This window comes from Primulina tabacum, chromosome 7 (assembly GCF_025594145.1).
Source record: "Primulina tabacum isolate GXHZ01 chromosome 7, ASM2559414v2, whole genome shotgun sequence".
Classification (NCBI taxonomy): Eukaryota; Viridiplantae; Streptophyta; class Magnoliopsida; order Lamiales; family Gesneriaceae; genus Primulina; species Primulina tabacum.
In genome coordinates, this window is record NC_134556.1 from 35,240,317 (window position 1) to 35,248,584 (window position 8,268).

Genomic DNA, 8,268 nt, shown 5'->3' on the forward strand with positions numbered 1-8,268 from the left:
GCACTCAAAAAAATATGAAAGTTCTTGTTACAGATGTGGTACTCTAGGACATTGGTCCAAAGTTTGTCGAGCCCCTGAGCACCTTTGTAAACTTTATAAAGAATCATTAAAGGGGAAAGAAAAGGAGACCAACTTTACTGAGCGCAGTGACCGTTTGAGTGATTCAACTCATTTTGATGCTGGTGATTTTATGAATGATTTCTCTGGAAATGATCAATATGTTGGTGGGATAGAAATGAACAATATTGATGCTGCAGATTTTCTCAACGATTTCTCTGAAAATGAACAATATAATGGTAGAATATAAATGTACAATAATCTATTTTTCATGTATTCATAGAATAATGTTTTATTGTATAATTATGATTTGTGTTATATTTAAATATATATTGCAAGTAATTTATTTCATTGCATATTTTTTTGAAGTTCAAATATGGAAAATGCTATGAGCAAAGCTGAAGTTTGCATACCCGATAGTGGTACAACGCACACTATCCTCCGAGATAAAAGATATTTCTTGGAACTAAAACCAACAAAAACAACGGTGAATACAATATCAGGTCATGTAGACTTGATTAAAGGATGTGGTAAAGCGCAATTTTTGTTACCTAATGGTACAAAATTTTTGATCAATGATGCTTTATATTCACCACAATCGAAAAGAAATTTGTTGAGTTTTAATGATATATATTCCCATGGGTATGATACTCAAACAATGAATGAAGGGAATGAGAAATATATGTGTCTTATCACATATAAATCAGGAAAGAAATATGTGATTGAAAAACTACCAATGCTCCCTACTGGATTGCATTATACACATATAAGTCTCATTGAATCAAACATGGTAGTTGATAATTCTTCTATATTAACCAATTGGCATGATCGATTGGGACATCCTGGTTCAACAATGATGCGAAGAATTATAGAAAATACACATGGTCATCCACTGAAAGACCAGAAGATCTTTCAGAATAATAAGTTTCAATGTAAAGCATGTTCTCTTGGAAAACTTATTATAAGACCATCACCAGTCAAAATCCAAACTGAATCACCAATGTTTCTTGAACGTATTCAGGGTGATATTTGTGGACCAATCCATCCACCATGTGGACCATTCAGATACTTTATGGTATTGATTGATGCCTCCAGCAGATGGTCACATGTATGTTTATTATCAACTCGAAATGTTGCATTTGCAAGATTACTTGCTCAAATAATAAAATTGAGGAATCAATTTCCCGATTATACAATCAAGAAAATTAGACTTGATAATGCTGGTGAATTTACTTCCCAAACTTTCAATGATTCTTGTATGTCTATGGGAATCATTGTTGAGCATCATGTTGCTCATGTACATACACAGAATGGATTGGCTGAATCATTGATTAAACGTCTGCAAATGATTGCTAGACCAATGATTATGAAAACAAAGCTCCCTATTTCTATATGGGGACATGCAATTTTACACGCTGCTTCATTAATTCGCATCATACCAAGTGCATATCATAAATACTCCCCATTGCAGCTTGCATTTGGTAAAGAACCAGACATTTCTCATCTGAGAATTTTTGGATGTATGGTGTATGTGCCTATTGCACCACCGCAACGAAAGAAAATGGGACCTCAAAGAAAGGTTGGAATTTATATCGGTTATGATAGTCCATCAATCATTCGATATCTTGAACCTCAGACAGGCGACGTGTTCACAGCACGTTTTGCTGATTGTCATTTTAATGGGGAAATCTTCCCAATGTTAGGGGGAGAACAGAAACATACCGAAAAGGAAATTACATGGTATGTATCATCATTGTTACATCTGGATCCAAGAACAAAACAATGTGAAAAAGATGTACAACAAATTGTACACTTGCAAAGAATAGCAAATCAAATACCAGATGCATTTGCAGACACAAAAAGGGTAACTAAATCATATATACATGCTGCAAATGCCCCTGCTCGAATTGAAATTCCAAAGAAACAAATGGAAGATACTCATGATGTCATTAAACGCCTGAAGCGTGGAAGGCCAGTCGGTTCCAAGGATAAAAATCCTCGAAAAAGAAAATTCATAGAGAAACACGATGATCACAAAATAAAGAATGACGTTTCTGAAGAAACACATGATGATCACAAAATAGATAATGGTGTTCCTGAAAAAACACATGATGATGAAAATGTTCTGTCAGAACCACAAACTGACGAGAATCATGAAATCTCTATCAATTATATTAATACTGGAAAAATATGGAACCGAAAAGATATAGATGAAATTGATGATATATTTTCTTATAATGTGGCAATCGACATCATAAATGATAACGAAGATCATGAACCAAAATCTTTTGGTGAATGTAAAAATCGGCAGGATTGGATAAAATGGAAAGATGCCATCCATGTTGAATTAAATTCGCTAAATAAACGTAATGTTTTTGGACCTATAGTCCTTATTCCTGAAGGTGTAAAACCTGTTGGATACAAATGGGTTTTTATTCGAATGCGAAAAGAGAAAAATGAAATAGTAAGATATAAAGCTCGACTTGTTGCACAAGGTTTTTCTCAAAGGCCTGGAATTGATTATGAAGAAACGTATTCTCCTGTGATGGATGCAATTACGTTTCGGTATTTGATTAGCTTGGCGGTATCTGAAAATTTAGAAATGCGTCTTATGGATGTTGTTACAGCTTACTTATATGGATCACTTGATAGTAATATATATATGAAAATCCCTGAAGTATTTAAGATGCCTGAAGCACAAAATTCAAAACCCAGGGAATGTTATTCTGTAAAATTACAAAGATCATTATATGGGTTAAAGCAATCAGGTCGAATGTGGTATAATCGACTAAGTGATCACTTGATGAAAAAGAGATATGTAAATAATTCAATATGCCCTTGTATTTTCATTAAGAAAACAACATCCGGATGCGTGATTATTGCTGTATATGTTGATGATTTAAACATCATTGGAACGAATAAAGAAATTCAAGAAGTTGTGTCATACTTGAAGGAAGAATTTGAAATGAAGGATCTTGGAAAAACCAAGTATTGTCTGGGTTTACAAATTGAACAAAAAAAATGTGGAATGTTTGTTCACCAGACAAATTATACAGAAAAGATCCTTAAACGTTTTAATATGGATAAATCAAATCCTTTAAGTACTCCAATGGTTGTTAGATCATTAAACACAGAAAAGGATTCATTCCGTCCATGTGAAGATGATGAAGATATTCTTGGTCCAGAAGTACCATATCTAAGTGCCATCGGTGCTCTTATGTATCTTACAAATTGTACAAGGCCTGATATATCTTTTGCCGTAAATTTGTTGGCAAGATTTAGCACATATCCAACAAAGAGACACTGGAACGGAATTAAACATATATTCCGTTATCTACGAGGAACGACAGACTTGAGATTTTTGTATTCAAAAGATGCTAATCCAAGTATAATTGGTTATGCTGATGCTGGATACTTATCTGATCCACACAAGGCACGTTCCCAAACTGGATATGTATTTACTCGTGGAGGCACTGCAATATCTTGGCGTTCTCAGAAACAAACGCTCGTAACAACTTCATCAAATCATGCCGAGATTATTGCACTACATGAAGCAAGTCGTGAATGTGTGTGGTTAAAATCAATGACCCAACATATCCAAATTTCATGCGGATTATCATCTGATGAGAAGCATGTGATACTATATGAAGATAATGCTGCATGTGTTGCTCAAATGAAAGAAGGATACATAAAAAACGACAGAACTAAACATATTCATCCTAAGTTCTTCGCATTCACCAAGGAGCTTGAGAAGAATAGATGTATTGATGTTCGTCACATTCAATCAAGTGAAAACTCATCAGATCTCTTCACAAAGGCACTTCCTACGTCAATATTCAGAAAGCACATATATAATATTGGGATGCGCAATCTACGAAATTTGTGAAGAATTGTTCATGTCAACATCAGGGAGAGTTTACGTGACTGCACTCTTTTTCCCTTACTATGGTTTTTATCCCAATGGGTTTTTCCAAGTAAGGTTTTTAACGAGGCAGTACAAAAACACGTAATGAAGACATCATCGTATCATGATCATCATCACAAGGGGGAGTATTGGAAAATAATATTTAAAATGTGTGTATTGAATATTTGAATGTTGAATATTTGAATGTTGAAAATAAGAGTTGTAAATATTGAAAATTAGTGTGTGATGATGTAGGTAATGATGTATTTTATTTTTGGATTATTTGTAAAGATTTCCTATAAATAAATCTCTCATTTGTGAAGAAAATCACAATTGAGTAGAGAGAAAAATATTATAAAGTGTGTAGTTTGGTAAATTTGGAGAGTTTGAGATTTTTACTTTTTATCATAAATTTTTACTTTTTCACAACATAATCTTCTTTGAAAGAGAATCTTCTGTCCTTCACACTTGCGGAGTATATTTTATTTTTCTTGATTTCATTTTCACTAGTTTGGAATAAATTTTGTGCTCATTGTGTTAAAAAATTCAAATTACTGAATGGAAATCGTTGTCTTTTTTTCGGTTCTAAATTTCGAATCAGAAGTGAGGACTTATAACTTATTGTTTTATTCCAGTTTTTAAAGTTAAATAGTCTAAGCTGGAAGAAAAATAATGCCACGTGTAATTTCAATTGGGATCTTAAATTAATTTAAGTTTTAAGAATTTGAATATGAATGGATACATAACTTATATTGTGTAATCTATCTGATTTGTTCAAGTTCCCATTATCTTATTTTCTAATAAAAAGTTTATATCTTCCATTGGAACCATCGGAGTAATGCTAAAAAGTGGGTTTTTAATTTACGTTTAAATTTGTTCTTTTTTCCTTAAAACGAAAAAATAAAGTTGGTATTTTTAAATAAATTTGTAAAATGTTTTCTGAATCATGGATATTATAGGACAATTAGTTTTTCTGATTATAAAAAATTAAAAATAATGAAATAAGTGTTATTTGCGTTTTTAAAAATATTACTAACGTTATATCTTACCATTTTTTCATTTATCTGATTGTCCTGGAATCACTAAAATAATCATTGAATATCCATTGATGTATTTGTAATCCCATGAAATAAAACAGCTGCAGAACCTTGATCATCTCCAATTGTACTTTATGCAAAAGTGAATTGGATGGTATTGCCTCAACCCCATATTAATGGATTTTACCTCTTGTTTGTTTCCTTTGACAGCATTCAAAGTGACTTTTTATGAAACATATGCCTTTTATTTGTAATTCTACCATTTTGAAATGCAAATACTGTCAAATTATGTCATTAGTTTCATAGACTTGTATCAATAAATGGTTTTTTTCTTTTAGATGTACAATTTTGAGTCTGCATATGCTGCTTGTTTGTCTTTGAACCTTTAAAGTTTGAATTCAGTGTGGTTTCCTATCCCTGTTTTTCTGTTTGACTACCTGAAGTGAGATAAATTTATGGGCTATATTTCTGAAAAATAGTACCAGCTGGCTATTTTCTGTAATTTCATTCTTGGTGCAGCATGCTCTTGTTTTCTACAAAAATGTTGAACATTTGTCAAAGTTATTGTGTTCTATCATTGATCGTAGGTCTTGGTTGATTGAGATCGATTTTTACATGGTATCTGGTTATCATGTTTGACCGTCACTTGTGTTACCAAAGATTGAGTTTCATATGTATCAGTTTAATCATATTCCACAGAATCTCACGTGTTCTTTTTTTTTTTTTTATCGGTCAGAATCTCACTTTATGAATCAGGTGATTATATCATTGCATGATCTGAAAGCGGTTAATTCTTCAACTAGCAAATTAAATCAAGCCGAAGAGTACATCCAGATAATTTCGATCGATAATCACGAGTTCTGGTTCATGGGATTCTTTAACTACGATAGTGCGGTGAAAATCCTGAAAGATGCACTACAATCTCCTCCCTCTGCACCTCATTAATACATACAATCGATATCCTCTCCCCTGTTACGTCCGGATAAAAGGTTTCAATCTATTTTTATTTTTTGGGTTCTTGTTCTCGTTTTGCACTCATATTAGTTCTCTTTGTGATTTAAACTCAAATTTGCAAGTCGGCTCATTTCTATATTCTTGAGTTGTAAGATTTTAATAAAAATATAAAAGATATGCCAAAACATTTAATTAAGTAGTTTTTTGGTATTTTTATTATTGAGATATAAAATAACATTGAAAACCAATCTGAAATAAGAAAACGAGGAGGAAGGACTCATTTTACGTGACTTTGAAAAATATGCGATGCACCTGTCCAATTAGATATGATTATCTGAAGGATCGAACATTTCGCATCTGATACTGATTATGGGATTGAGTTGTTTTTCGTTTTATTAAAAATTATAATTAGTAAAAAAATGTAAATTAAATCTTTTTTAAATCATGCAACAACTCGAACACTAGGATTCAACGGCTCTTCAAATAAAAACAATTATTACATCCCTACAAATTAACTAAATATTTACACATACTCGGTGCACATAAAAGGATGTTCTTCATCCATAACATTTCTCTCTTTTTTGTCAATTTTGCAGGTTATATTGCTATGCGAAATGTTATGGATGAAGAATTGAAAATTTTGAAATTGCTTGCAGGGATTTACCCCAGTAAATGAAGGTGACGAAAAAATCTGGTAAAATCAGAGAGAAAGCTTTTACTTTTAAGATTTAATCATTAAAACTTGGCAGCAAGAATTCCTAAATGAATGTTTTGTTTGCTAAATTCATTGTATTTATGCTGTGCTGTGTAGATTATGCTTAAAAATGATTATTTTTAATAGGATAAGAAATGGCTATTAATCAAATGCCAAATCTCCTATATTGTTCAAAGAACAATTTATGAATCGGGTATTTTTGTTAGTAAATTTGGCAAGTTTATTATTAAAATGAACGATTAAATTATAAAAATGAAACACAAACATATTAATATAGAAATGCATTACAAATTTATAAGATACATGATTTATAATTACAAGAATCACTACAGAAAAATCAGGTGTTAGCGACGGTTTTTAATTAATGTCATCAAAATATTTTTTGGATAGCAAGAAAAAAAAAGACATAGAAGTATAAATATTGATAAATATCTTAGTGGCAATTGTATAGTGTTCAGAGAGACAATTGTTAACATGATGGACGTGTAATAAGAAAATCAAAACAACAATAATGTTCAAAAATTTGATTCATATATAAATGACAATGTTAATGAGAAAGATATTTGATCTTTTATTATGAATGAACAGAATGAAAAATATATTGGTAATACTATAAAAAATGTTTAACATAAAAATATAAATTAAAAGAGCTAGTTTGCTGCTAAATGTTCATGAACAAGATAAATTGTGAAAAATAATAAAAGTGCTATGTAAATATTAGTTGAAAACTGATCCAAATAAATATGACGATCATGGTATGTTTTAAAAACTTTTTTTTTAATGAAAAGCAACTGCTTATTATTGAGAATCCAATTTTTTAAGTTCGATTCAAATATTCAAATTTGAAATACGACACTGGTTTTAATTATCAAAATATTCACATTTTTGTAGAGCGTTCTATATTAACTTTTCCATTTTGCACTATACCCTTAGAAAATAAAAATTCGATCGATATTCATATTCTATGTAAAAGAAGAGTTTATTATGTTATTTTCAAGTGTATAAAATGGTATCGATTTTATTTTTTAATAGATATTAAAAAATCTATGATGAAAAATTAGTTTAAATACACTCATTTCTTTAACTAAAAAATTTTATTCACGCATATTTTTATATATATAGTCTTGGAGGTTTTTATATTTTTAAGTTTTTTTATATTAAATTTTTTAAGAATTCGATGAAATTCATAGAATTCCAGTTATATATATATTTTTATTTTTTTTATAATTTTCAATTTTCAGAATTTTTAAAATATTTTGTACATTTATAAAAAAATTATCAATTGCTTTTTTAAAAGTTTTATTAATTTTATATCGAAAGAGAGCGGAGTTAAGAGTATTTTAGTCTTTTTTACTACTATTTTTTAAAAGAAATAAAAGAAATTGACATCAACTTATTTGAAATGATTGAGACTCGAATAAGGGGTTAAGTTTTTATATTTGATTTGAGTTAGGGTCGAGTTTTTATCACTGAATCGAGTTTTCATCATTTGATCGAGTTTGCGTGTAACTTTTCATCACTTAGACGAGTTTGGGTTGAGTTTTTTTCATTTGAGACGGAGTTTGAGTTGACTTTGGGTTGAGCTTTTCGTTTGAGTAGAG